Below are 13757 nucleotides of genomic sequence, written 5' to 3' on the forward strand. Positions count from 1 at the left end.
ATTATCCTATTGACACTCCTTGCATGTAATGAGTCTTTTTTCCTCACTTCTTTCAAGATTTTCTCTTTGTCTTGGCTTTGAAGAATTTGACTGTGATATGTCTAGGTCTGAATTCTTTTGTGTTTATTCCACTTAGAGTTTTTGAATTTCTTTCATCAATAGCTTAAGTAGATCATTGCATTTTCATTAAATTTTAAAACATTTATACCATCATATTTAAAATTTGGGGGGATCTAATTCTATCTTTTTCTCTTGGGACTTCCATTATATGCATATTGGCACAGATGATGTTCCACAGGTCTCTGAGGCTCCACTGGTTTTTCTTCTTTTTTTTCTTCTTTGTTCTTCAGATCGGTCATTTCTTTTTTTTTTTTTTTTTTTTTTTTTAGAGAGAGAGAAAGTGGGGAGGAGCAGAAGGAGAGGAAAAGAGAGAATCTTTGACGGGCTCCACACCCAGCATGAGGCCCAACTCAGGGCTCGATCTCACTACCCTGAGATCATGACCTAAGCCTAAATCAAGAGTCAGATGCTTAACTGACTGAGCCACCCAGGCACCCCTAGACTGGTAATATCTATTCATCTGTCTTCAAGTTCACTGATTCTTTCTTCTACCATCTTGAATCTCCTACTGAGCCTTACAATGGATTTTGCACTTTAGTTGTATTTTTTAAATCAGAATTTTCATCTTATGATTCATATTATAGTTTTTTTAAACTATAATATCTGTGTCCTGATAAAGAATCCCTATTTATTCATTCATTGTTGTCACTCTTTCTTTTAATTCTTTAAAGATGGCTTTCTTCAGTTCTTTAGACGTATTTAGAATAGTTAATTTAGGTTTTTGCTAAACCCAGCATTTGAAGACAGTCAAACAGTTTCTATTGATCACTCTTTTTTTCCTTCTTGCATATGGGTTACACTTCATTGTTTCTTTGTGTGGCTTATAAATTTTTTGTGTTGTTGAAAATTAGACATTTTAGAAGGCTTATTCTTATTATAGCAACGTTAGATTCTTATCCTCTCCCCAACACTAAAGGTTCCTGTAGCTGTTATATTTGTTTGTTTTGTAACTTGCCTTGGCTAAATTTGTGAAACCTGCAGTATATGAACACTGATGTCTCAGCTCAGTTATATTTTGAATATTCTTTCTTCTATTTGTAAAATTGGCTTCCCAAAGGTCACCCTTGTGTCTTCTTAGTGGCCAGTCGGTGATTTCATACAGCCTTAAGCCAGAACATCAAAGATTCCCTTATTCTTACTCAAAGTTCATCAGTTTTTGAAATATAAACCACCTCTCAGATTGTCATATGCCTTTAGTTGATTTCCAGAGTGCTGAAATGGCTATTTTTATCAATCTAATCCAGATTTATAGTTGCTTTGGGGACATAGGTATGCTAATCTCCTTACTCAGCCATGGTCAGAAGTCCCTCCTTTCACAAAGAAGTTTTTATCTGATTGGTATTGTTGTGAAAAGGTTTTGCATATATCAGATTGTTTTTCCTGATTCCTTTGGTATATTCTTCAGAGATTACTCATTTGGGCCCTTGCAACTCCTATTTTATGTGCATTTTCTTCTTTCATCTGCTTTTTCTCCACTTAGTTTGGTTTTCCAATGGTCCACTCCATGTCAACTCTTGATATTGTGGTTCCATAATTCTTTCAGGTAGTCCTCTTTGATAGGATCTAAAAAGGGCTCCTGGCTCACTTTCTCTCCCATGTGGCCCACATATGGTCCTCAGGAAACATGTATTAATCCATGTCATAGCAAGCTCAGAGAGTGCTAGCCTTCCCAATAAAGCAACTGCTCTCCTTTGATCCACCACGAAATCAATTCATCATCTGTCTCTTGTCCTCTAGATTTCCAGGCTGGGGTCCAACACTGTCCACAGTTCCCAGCTTCGGGAAGCACTTTGGTCCTTGACTCATCACCCTCAAGCTGTTCTCATTGTGGGGGTAAAGGCATGGAATTCTGGTGCAGGTCTTTCAAAGAAATCCTCTTCATAACAATCTTTCTCAACTTCCACATTTCCAATTCTTTTTATAGAAAGGGGTTTTTGGAGGCATAAAACCAGTACCCAGATATTTTCTTTTTAAAGTCTGCTTCTCACTCTGAAATATTATTTTAGAATTTCTTATCTATTGTATCTTGCTGCCTCATTAAAAATTCCAATTCAGCATCCTGTTACACTTGTGTTTATTTTTAGAAATTTCTTACGGTCCCCTTTAGACTAAACAGTGTTTCTTCAAGTTATGGAATGTTCATAAATGTTATGTGAAAAATGGGTCCTATGAGTAAATAACTTTGGGGAATACTGTGCTAAGCAAAGATAGGTCTCTTTTTCTGTAGGCCTTCTTAGAACCTTCAATTTGCTAACATGCACTGAGTAATTGTAAGGGGGTTGGGGCTCATAGAATTTATAATTTTATCAAACTTACTTGACTATGAGGAACTCTCACACTACCTTTTTGGCAAGTCATTTAAGGGATTTGCATTCTATAAAACACAACTTGGAAATATTGGCCTGGAAGGTACCAGTAAAAATTAGGGATGGTATTTTCTTCTTCATCCAGAGAACTCCCTTAAGGCAGGTAATGTGATACTGCCTTTTACCTCCTGCTAATCACAAGAATTCTGAAAGTTTCATGATTTCTATTTTTTTTTTTTAAACCTGAATGTAGTTGATCTTGACTACATGGTCTCTCCACTAAACTAAGTTTGTTGTTGATAGGAATCCCATCTTGTTCATCTTTGTATCTCCAAGGCTTATCACAGTGCTTGGTGCTTGGCAACTAACAGGAATGAATGAACAAATAGCATTAGAGGAGGATTTCTCACCTTCCTTGTCCTCTTGCTCCTTGTGTCTCTTCTTCTCCTCCTCCACCTCCCCCTCCTCCACCTTCTTCTTTTTCCTTTTCTTTAAAGAAAGTAAGGAAAGGTCTTCTCACCAGAGTCCCAAACCACATATATAGAGCAATCAAACCTACTGGGTGACTATGAAAGTCCCCAGTGTGTGAAAATTTGTGTTTGTACATATTTACAGGAGAACTCATTAAGTGTGCAAATGTCCTGTGCTCTTTCTAAGGGCAACCAGGGTGGGTTTTATCTCTCCTTCTATCTGTGTCTGATTGTGTACACACAGCTGAAAAGACGAGTTACTGAGAACTTTCCAAAAGAAGTGAATGGGATATACCAGATCGCCAAGTTACTGAGTGGTAATTAAGAACAGACTACTAACATCATCACTTTGCCATTTTTAAGATATTTTCCTTTAAAAGACAAAACCACCAAATGATGAAACATGTCATGCTTCTCTCAAAGTCCCTTAGTCTCACACAAGTTCCTGCTCAGTTGTACACACATATATATTTACCAGCCCAGAGTCACACATGTTTGAAGATTTTAAGCAGTCTCAAATTATTTTTCAATGGAGAAAAGTGTGTGTGTGTGTGTTTGTGTAACCCATTCTCACCCTCAGTAGAGATCAGTGGAAAGATTCCTTTCTCTCACATTTCAAAATACAACTTACCCCAAAGCTAACTGAAACACTTGGCCCTGAGCATTATTTTTCACAGGGTTTTGAGCTACTGAAAATGGGACTAGAATGGCAGACTGTATGCCATTGTGAGTGGGCAAGTATTCTGACTCCAGAAATAACATGAGCAGCTGTGGCTACTAGCGGGCATGGCCTTCCTCAGCCTGAAAACCTTAGGCTCTGATCACACATTGTCTGGACTCGGGGGGAGGTGGGAAGGAATCTCACCCCTTCCCTGCCCACTCGAGCCCTCTGCACACTGTGTGATATTCCATCCTCCATCTGGCCAGGTGCGGAGCCTCACTGGCCCTGCTGGGGGGCCACATACCAGATTAGACACACGCGTGGCCTGCCTCGCCATGGGGGTGGAGGGCTGCCGCCACGATGTCCCAGGATTGTGTGTCTTGTGGTTAAACACTTAGGGTTTTGACGTAGGCAAGGCAGCACAGCCGACCCTCAAAGCCACTGCAAACAACCTGAGAAGGCTTCTCAAAAAAATGCAGTCCTGTGCCTCGGAAGGAGACAGCTTTTATGGGGCAATTTTCCAATCGCTGCCTATTTGGTGTGGTCATGTCTGATCCCGGGGAAGTTTCTTAACTCCAGGCAAAGATGTTTGCAGAGAACTGGATACGAGGAGCCTAATGAATTGTACATCAATGTTAAGTGCATTCTCAGTATTAACTAACACAGGAGCTGTGTGTGTGTTGAGGGGGTTGGTGGGAAATGGGAAAAGACAAAAAGAAAGACAAGCATATAAGAATAATGGCTGTCTGTAAGGTACGAACGTTCTGTAGTTCAATTCTCACTTTGCATTATGGAGTTGATCCTCCTGCTAATCTGTATTGTTCAGAGAAGCCAAATGATACTTGTACTCAGCTATAAAAGCCGGAGCTGGGATTAGAAACCAGGTTTTCCTGTTACCATATTTGGGGGCTTTTCTACTATATACCACAATGAGGACCTAAACCATTCATGATCAGCTCATGTCCTCCTGATCCTTTCCAGGAAAGAACTGTGGTAGCTTTGGACTTTTTTCTTTCTTTAGTTGTATCCTTGGATGTTACTGTCTGATAATAGAAGGCCAGGAGTCCTGATCTAAACAATGGAGATTTCATCCCTTATTATAAGTGAGAGAAGCGGGATGGGGGCTGTGATCAAAATGCCTGATATGAGATGTGTCCTTGCTGAACTAGGTCCGCTTTAGAACAAGCTTCCTCTGCCTTCTAAGCATTCACATTGCCCTTGATACAGAGTTTGGCACTTTCATGAGCAGAGCCTGGGGGCCAGTGAGGCGGTTCTGACAGCGTCCGTGGTGAGATCAGGGAAAGCTTGCAAATCAGTGATCTTTCCTTCCCCGTTTCAGAAGGACTCATTGGGGTAGGGACTTTCAACCTGCTCTCCCTCAATTCAACAATCCTTTGAAGTGTGATGATCTTCATCTCATGTTATTGATGAGAACATTGTACTAAGGTTCTCTAGAGAAACAAAACCAACAGGGTGTGTGTGTGTGTGTGTGTGCACGCCTGCATGCGTGTGTACAGATGCGTAGATGGATTTATTTTAAGAAATTGACTCATGGGGTGCCTGAGTGGTGCAGTCAGTTAAGTGCTGCCTTCCGCTCAGGTCATGATCCCAGGGTCCTGGGATCGAGTGCTGCAGCAGGCTTCCAGCTCAGCAAGGAACCTGTTTCTCCCTCTGCCTGCTGCTCTCCCTGCTTGTGCTCTCTCCTTCTCCATCCCTGCCATAAATAAATAAGTAAGTAAGTAAGTAAGTAAGCAAGTAAGTAAATAAATAAATAAATAAAATCTTAAAAAAAAAAAGGCAATTGGCTCATGCAGTTGTGGAAGGTTGAGAAGTACAAAATCTGATGGGGAAGCTGGCAGGCTGGTGACCCAGGGAAGACTTGCAGTTCAAGCCTGAAGGCCAACTGCTGGCAGAAACCTGGAGATCAATCTTTATTCTATTAAGGCCTTCCACTGATTGAGTGAGGCCCACAACATTAGGGAGGTTCCCCAATTTAATTGTTAATCTCAGCCTAAAACATTCTTATAGGGCATCTGGAATGATGGTGGACCAAATATCTGGGCATTGTGCATGAGCCAAGTTGACACATAAAATTAACCATCACAACACTAAGCTTCAGAGAGTTACCTGCCATGCTGAGATCACACAGCATTGAGAAGCACGGCTGGGGATTTAACCAAGGTCTCTGATTCTAAAGAGTTCGTTTCATGATCTTCTATAGCCCATGTCAGTAAATCAGGGAAAGCGGCATCTTATACATAGAGAGCCTCATCTTGATTAGATGTCCTGTTCACTGGCTTCTCACTCATTCTCCAAAAGGTCATCATTAAATGCCACTAAAGTCCATGCATTATAAACTGAGAGTGAGCAAGGAAGGACCTTTGTGAAGCCTAATTCTCCCCTTGAATAGGCTGAGTCTTGGAAGTGCGTGGTTGACTCTGGAAGCCAGGGCAAGTTCGGTGAACTATTTGAGGATACTCAGTGAAGAGGCAGACTTTTCCAGATGACTGGTGTGCTATACAGAGCTTACTGTGTGTTCAGGGAACATGTCTGGAACATGATGATGACTGACGGGTGAAGGATGATGGGGCTCCCTCCCTGGTAGTCTTGAGAATAGGAGACACTTCCTTACCTTAGGGCTTTACAGGGTGGGGGATAGGGTACTGAGTGAATCACATGACCTTGGAAAGGCCCCTCCACTTTCTGAACTCCTCAGGGCTCAGCAGCCTCAAAAACAACTCCTTGGGAAGTGGTGATGCAACATGGGGGCTTAAGTGGGTAGGAGAAGAATCAATGAAACAAGATGGGATTGGGAGGGAGAAAAACCATAAGTGACTCTTAATCTCACAAAACAAACTGAGGGTTGTTGGGGGGAGGGGGTTTGGGAGAAGGGGGTGGGATTATGGACATTGGGGAGGGTATGTGCTTTGGTGAGTGCTGTGAAGTGTGTAAACCTGGTGATTCACAGACCTGTACCCCTGGGGATAAAAATATATGTTTATAAAAAATAAAAAATTAAAAAAAAAAAAGAAAGAAAAGGGTGGCATACGCATTTTAAGGGATGTGGGAATGAAGAGGGACAGAACGGATTCATAGAAAAGATCATTGACTTAAGAAAGAGCGATTGCAGGGATTCAGGGCAGGATGCCAGAAGGGAGCTGGAAGGTGAAGGGGATCTGGGAACTTAATTCCCTAGTGGACGGTGGCACTTTCCAGTTTCAGAATTTACTTGCAAACTGCTTCATTTAGGTTGAAATAAGTAAAGTTCATTTCAGCTTAGTAGGAATACAGATTCTTCATTATACATTTCTGTTGTGATTTTATAAAGGTGTGGAAAATCCACAGAATCAGAGTCAGAGGAACTAGGTTAGCATTCAAGGTATCTTATTTGCTGACTGTGTGACCTTGGGCAAGACACTTATCAGATCTGGCTTTTCTTATATATATAAAAAAAAATACGGAGGCTATAGTGATAGCTCCCTGAATTGTGAGGTTCAGAGGAGATATATGTGTATAGGCTTTGAAAACTATAAAGAATTATGCCAGTGCAAAGTTTCATGTTAAAAATAATCATCCCTATAAGTTAATGTTTTTATTTGGGAATTGTCCCAATATTATATCTTGGTGAGCTGATTGAGATGTATCTGGTAAGATTGTACTTGGCTGTAAACAATGGAAGACTCAACTCTAATTTAAACACATACACATTTATTTTTCTCACCTAACAAGAAGTCAGAGGAAGGCACAGCCATTTACGGATGTCCTCGGGCCTCAACTCCTTCTACCATCCTGCACTCAACAAAAGTGAGTGACTTTTGTTCTCAAGGCTACAGGATGGCTGCTGTGTCTCCAGGCATGATATCCGTGTTCCAAAAGAGAAGAAATGGTGGAAGGAGGAATATGGAGCATCAAAGGGTTGAAGGGGCATGCCATCTGAATCTGACCTTTTCTTACAGAGTTTTTCTGGAAGCTAACTCTTGCCTTCTGCATGCCAACCTCACTAGTCAGAACTGGGTGTCCTAGCTATCCCTAGCTACCACAGAGTCCATAGTGGTGAATATTGTAGACTTCCGGTTTCTTTAGTTGTGGAAGGCTGGGGACAAGGAGCCTGTCAATGGCTTCAGGAAGTCCATTTTTAATGTCTACTACAGAGCCCAGTTCATCTTGCCAGTGGAGCCTTAATGTGAGGAAGGGGATGGAGGGAGACGGCAGTGGGATATTATGCTCAGGAGGGCAAACTGACAGTGACCAAACAGCAGGGCTGTGGGCCCTCTGTGGCTTGGACCTAAACATTTTGGCTGTCCCCCACCAAGAGGCTCAGACCCAAGACTTGGCTCCTTCTGGCAATCAGCCCTAACCAGCTCCTGCCAAAGGGGTAAACACATTCCAACTCCTTGAATCCCTGCTGCACTGTAACTGTGGTTAAGACATCCCCCCACTTCTACCCCATCTGGGCTAATGGAAAGTTCACCAGAGTTGTGTTTTTTTAGTGATGCTTTGCGGTTATCTGTGCTCCTTCCCATTAACAGGGAGTTGAATACATACACATTTCTGTTATCGAACTATCCGAGCAATTTATACAATCATGGGTATCACGTTTATGTTTATTCTCCAATCTGCAGGAATCATGAAAGATAAAGCATTATGCCTCTTTTTTTCCTCTCTTGAAAGATGGCAGTTAAGCCAAACCCTTTTAAGTCCCTTTAGCTGGGTGGAGGGACAGGTGACTGCTGGAATCCAGTCCTAAACACCTAGAAAATTCTGCAAGAGTCATCACCTAGTGTGGGCACCCTTGCTTGCACACTCCTGGGATTGGGGGATGGGGTAGAGAGATCAAACACTCACCCTGACAATGGTGCCGATCATGGAAGACACGGTTGTTCTTGACTGAGACGATTTCCAGTGGAGTCAAAGAGATGGATCACAATCACTTTTAAGAAAAAAAAAAAAAAAGTAATTTTTTAAAACTATGAATAAGAGCTATTGTAAACGGCTCAAACTCTGTATATAAGCAGTGAAGTAAGATGAATTGACTGGCATTGAGTTGGAAAAGCTATACAGAGGCAGGGAGTGTGGAACGTAATTTAATAAAAATAAACTTTTTTATACGTACACACTCCCAAAGAAGAAATGGAAAAGTTGTTAGGGTGTGGACCAGGGCTTCTAATTAGCTGTTCTGGTCTGCCTCGTTTGTCTCGGTCTGGTCCTTGCTCCAGCACCTTCCTGGGACTTGTGGTCCCCCCTGGAGGGACACTTTGGGGAACGAGAGGCATCCCCCGGCACCTGACCCCCGCAGCCGGCTCAGACCAGGTCTTCTTGCCCCTTCCCCAGGGGAGGAGAGGCCCCAAACCCCGCTGCCCAGGTCGTCACTCTTAGCCTCCTTGACCCTCACTTGTTTCCCAAACAGAGGGAGCCCTGAGAAGGCTCCTTGCCAAAGTTGGAAACAGCTACCCTCATTGTCTGCCTCGCCCTGCCGGCCGCGCTCGCCCTTCCTCCCTCCCCTCCTTTCTGTCTGAAAGTGTGAAAATTACAAATCCCAAGGAGCTGCAATCAGAACTCTACCTAGGGAACATTCAGAGTATCCTTGCCATAAATATCCCGCTCCAAGACGCCTGACGTCAGAGCGGGGCGGGCGGGGGCGCGGGCCGGCCGGGCGGGGAGCCGCGCCGCCCGCTCTCGGAGCCCGGGGGCGCCCAGAGGAGCCGGGGCGAGCGGCGGCCGGCGGCAGCGGCGGCAGCGGCGGCGCGGCGGCTTCGGGGCTGCGGGGAGTGGCGGCCGCGCCATGGGGTCTTCGGAGTAAGTGCGTGGCCCTGCCTCTGCCCCGCTTCGCGCCGGGCGGGGCGGGCGGAGCGGCGGGCGCTTTCTGCGGCACCTCCACACTTCTTCTCCAACACCCCTCACCCCCCAACCCCGCTTTCTTTGCAGTGCTGAAAGGGGACCGGAGAGGCGGCCGCTCCGCAGGCTGCCTGTTTTGTTTCTGCAAAGTGTTTGCAGGAGCCACCGATCCAGGAGTGGGCTCCCGGGGCCTGTGTGCGTCTCTGTGCGCCCACGGGTGTGATTCGCGTGTGTGTCTGTGTCTGTGTATTGGCACATCTGGACACAGGAAATGTCTTTGGGAAACTTAGAAAAAAAATTTTTTTTCGTGGCTTTGAAATCTGATTCCTTGTTGTCACAAGTGGACGAACATAGCCACATAGCCAGTAACCCCTAAGCGGACAACTTTTTGGTGGTGGCTTTTCCCCGCTCAGCTTGTGACTTCGTTCCGGTGATTTAACTCTTCCCCAGCCCCAGCTCCCACTTGAAGGCTGGCCTCTGGCCAGCAGGCAGGGCAGAGGGAGCTGGAGGGTCTTGCTCTCAGCCACAGTGGGACCTGGGGCGAGGGAAGGAGCATCCCAGAAAAGGGGTTCTGACTCTGGGGACCTCAGCACCTGCAGCTGCCGTCCAGCCTCCTGCTGTGGCCCTGACATCACCAGGCAATGGGACTTTGACTTAACAGAGGAAGGAAGGATCCGGGCTGGAGGCAGGTAATTGTAAGGAGGAAGAGGAGGCGGAGGTGGTGGTGGTCTGGACACTTCTGTGCGGTGGCCAGTCCTGCCCCAGGAGTGGGAGGGGTGCGTCTGCCACATGGGCCCACAGGGAGGGATGTGCCCGGTTCTCGAGGAGCCGCGGTGCCCCAAACAAGATGCAAGCTCCTAACATAAAGAGACATGTCTGAACTGTGGGGTGGAGGAAGGGGGGTGGTGGGGGAGAGGGAGAGAGATTTTTATCAAAATTGAACACAGATTGCCGAGGTCTGGGCTTGATTTAACTCTTCTCTCTCTGCCTTGGCCACTTTTCCACCTCTCTGGTGAATTTGCAGAGTTCCTGGGAAGGTAGGAAGGAAAATTACACCTCTCCAGGAAAGAGTCCCTGGAGGTTTTCCTTGAAATCTACATGGGAATGAAAGCAACTTCCCATCTTTCAAGAGTTTAGTTTTGTGTTTCCCTTCTTCCGGGTTTGGTGTCAGTTTCTTGGATTTCTCTGAAGAGTGGGCTGCTGGAGGGAGTGGATTTTCCCTAGGAAGCAGAGGGGGACTGTGCTCTCAGAGCCAGTAGCTAGGCATTGGCTAGCCCTGGATGGCCCCAGGCACGGTCCACAAAGAGAGCCCTTTCACTTTGCCCTCACTCGGTCTCTGGTTTTGTATTTTGCAAGAGAGCCAACCTACAATGTTTGGGTGGGAGGAAGATTGCCGGACTCTCCCCGTGTCCTAAGGAAAATGACGGATTGAAGGAACAGGGAGGTCATCTGGATATAAAAACGGACCCACAGGAAGTTCGAGATTTGGGGTAGATTTTAGTAATTATACAAATTGACCCCTGCGGAAGTGCCGTAAAGGACCGAGCAGACAGCAATGTCAGAAAGACTCCTTTCACTTCAGAAGTTGTGTCTTCAACTTAAATGTCATGAAGAAGAGGGAAACCATTCCGAGGGCAGTGTAAACAAAAGTGCGTGTAAGCAGGGGTCATTGGGTACCACGAGATGCACGTGCAGGCACATGTTTATGCCTTCGTGACTGTGCGGGGATGGTCCTGGCCTCAGGCATGAAAGCACAAACAGCCCATTTCTCTTCTGTTCTGGGAGCTGCAGCCGACTCCCGTTTCTTCCTTTACCAAAAACAACTGTGCTATTATTGTCTTGCTGCCTGCTTCTGTTGCCTGCTCTGGCTCCTAACTCCCGAGTTTCCAGAGCTTTTCCTCCAGATCCTGGGATGCTGAGCGAATACTCGTGCCCCCCACAGGACAGAAAGAGGAAACTTCTCCTGGGCCTTAGCCCTCAGAAGAAAGTCAGGAGTTCAGGAAGCGGGAGGCAGAGAGGGCAGGACCAGTAGGAAGGCCTGTGTATGTGTTTTCTTTTGGTGAGTGTGGGGGAGGTTGAAAGCCTACTGCTTTCTGTGGGAACATGTTCTCTCCCCAGTCTGCTTTCCCAACCCCCCACTCTTAGAGTTCTCGAAACTAAACAGGTTAAACTCTGCCTTTCGCTGAAGAGAGTTGTCCAACTTTACCCCTGTAAAGAAGGGGGTGAACCTAAGGGCAGGTGGTTGGGAGACTATAAAGATAATCAACAAGGCAGAGGCTTGTTTCTTTGATTTTAGTGGAGCCAGTGGAAATACCATTTTTTAATGTTCCCACCCATTCCTGTTATGTGCAAATAGAAGGCTGAAGACTCGGGGACACAGGAGACGTGGAGCCTGTGGACTCTGAGAAATACTCTCGTCCCTGTGCAGGAACCCTCAGGGAAAGCCGAGGGCAAGAACTGCGCTTACAACTCTTCCGTCATGTCAGCTTTCTCTGGCGGGCTCATGGGGTTCTAACCTTTCTGGGTTTGCTCTGGGAGATGTTTCGTCAACTACAGACCCAGGTTGAGTTCCCAGACCATTGGCGTTTGGGCTGATCTCATTGCCTCTTCTGTCAGCTCCAGCTTCTGGCCGGTTGTTGGGTCATCTTGGAGATCGGCATACTTAGATAGGATGAAACTCAGGCTCTTTCCCGAAGGTCCCTGCACCTGGCAGGCAGAACAACTTGGCTTTGATAGCAGAGGAGCCTCCACAGCCTGAGTCTCTGTGGTTGGGGATCTTGCATCCTTCAGCCCTGAACTTCAAATACACCCTGGGATCGCAGAGAGAGTGCAGCTCTCAGAGCAGACGGCCCTGGGAAAGGATTAGGAACCCGAGGTATAGTACTTACTCCTTCTGAGCCTCAGCTTCCTCATCTGTAAAATGGGGATAATGACCTCACAAGGTTATTGCAAAAATAGCATTTGTGCAAAAGGACTAAGAACAAAGCTAACGATGTCATAGGTCCTTAATGAAGGGAAGAGCACAATGTTATTTCTTCATTTTTCAGCCATCAGGAATCCATGTTTTTTGGAAAGGACCTCTCCCCAAACCTCATGTTTTCCATTATTAAAAGCCAATAGGTGGCAGTCCCAGGGCTCTGGTCACCCTTATTTCCTCCCTTTAGAGAAGATGACCAGTGGGGATGATCCAGGAGCATGCCCAGTCTGTTACCCCAAGTAGTGGGAGGAGGTGGCAGGCGTCCTGGGTTTCTGGCCCAGAAACCACTTCTGTGTTGGAGATCTCTCAGAAGGGAGGATGGCAGCAGAGTCATTCATATGGGTCTGGGGGGTGTGGGTGGGGCCGGAAGATCAAGAACCAGGTGAGTCTCGAAGAATCAGCCCAAGGTCTGAGATCCATTAGGCAGCCACTGTTCCTCAGGACGCTCGAGTCAGAGTAAGGGGAGACTGTGATGGGTCATAAAGTATGGAAGCTATCCCCAAGTGTCTGTGGCGTGTATGGAATGGGGAGGTGGCCCCCCCATTGATACACTATCTTGGGGAGTGGCTAGTCCCACAGACAGAAGGAGCACCAGAGGCTGGAGAAAGCATCTGCAGGTTCTCCGGGCCCATCTCAGAGCTTCTAAGTTATCCGTCAACTTGACATTTAAGATGTTGAAGATCACATTTGTTTCTGTTTTGTTCAAGCTCTCTCTTTAACCATGGCCTGGGATGACTTTTCAGCTTTTAAGAGGCTCAGCCCGTGGCCAACTTCTCTTGAGATGGCCCAGATTGGGGGTCAGTGAATTCCTCACTCCTGGCAGTATCTAGTTCTCCAGCTCCCTTCTCACATTTTTTGGTGTTCGGTTTTTTTTGTTTTGTTTTGTTTTTTTTTTTTGTCTTTATGAGGTTGTAAAACTGCACTGTCAAGACACTGTGTAGAAACAGAATGCCTTTTCTTCGGACTCGTGTGTGTCATTCTGCCAGTAATGTGCAAGCTTAATGGACTAAGGGGGTTAGCAGGTATTGTGGGGTTCTTTCTGGGGTTCCCATCCACAGGAGAAAAAAAAAAAAAAGCAAAGAACAAAAAGAAGCCGGAAAAATATAAACCTTAGGCAGTTTGGTATCTCTTTGGGTTCTGGCCGGAGAGGAGCTGAGTTACCTGTAGGCTACCTCATGGTTCTATGAAAGGAGGCTCAGAATCAAGCAGATTCAGGTTTAAGTTTGGCACCAGCGGGTCACAAGCTATTCTTCCTTTCTGATCCTTCTTCATCCATCAAATGATAACAATGACTCTTCTTATTTCACAGGCTTGTTCTGAAGGTAAGACAGAATAATATATGGGTAGGATCTAGCAAACTGCCCAGTGCTTAGCAAAATGTTAGGGAC

The 13757-nt window shown here is 45.7% G+C and overlaps 2 protein-coding genes across 5 annotated transcripts in view; one reads left to right on the plus strand and one right to left on the minus strand.

The window, feature by feature from the left end:
* KIF6 (kinesin family member 6) overlaps positions 1 to 9170 on the minus strand; it is a 521280-nt gene extending 512110 nt beyond the window's left edge. Inside the window, exons 1-2 of one of the 2 annotated variants that reach the window (XM_082731109.1) lie at positions 9120 to 9170; positions 8403 to 8487 (exon numbers count right to left, since the gene is read on the minus strand). The gene's annotated coding sequence lies outside the window, so the exon portion shown is untranslated. Of the gene's footprint in view, positions 1 to 8402; positions 8488 to 8670; positions 8741 to 9119 lie in introns of those variants that run through there. The other variant, XM_082731108.1, reaches the window with a different exon arrangement.
* A 42-nt stretch (positions 9171 to 9212) lies between these two features.
* Positions 9213 to 13757, plus strand: part of DAAM2 (dishevelled associated activator of morphogenesis 2) — a 119314-nt gene continuing 114769 nt past the window's right edge. For 2 of the 3 annotated variants that reach the window (XM_082731102.1, XM_082731106.1), the window contains exon 1: positions 9213 to 9353. The gene's annotated coding sequence lies outside the window, so the exon portion shown is untranslated. Of the gene's footprint in view, positions 9354 to 9909; positions 10082 to 13757 lie in introns of those variants that run through there. The other variant, XM_082731104.1, reaches the window with a different exon arrangement.

The sequence above is a fragment of the Mustela nivalis genome, assembly GCF_964662115.1.
Source record: "Mustela nivalis genome assembly, chromosome: 5".
NCBI lineage: Eukaryota > Metazoa > Chordata > Mammalia > Carnivora > Mustelidae > Mustela > Mustela nivalis.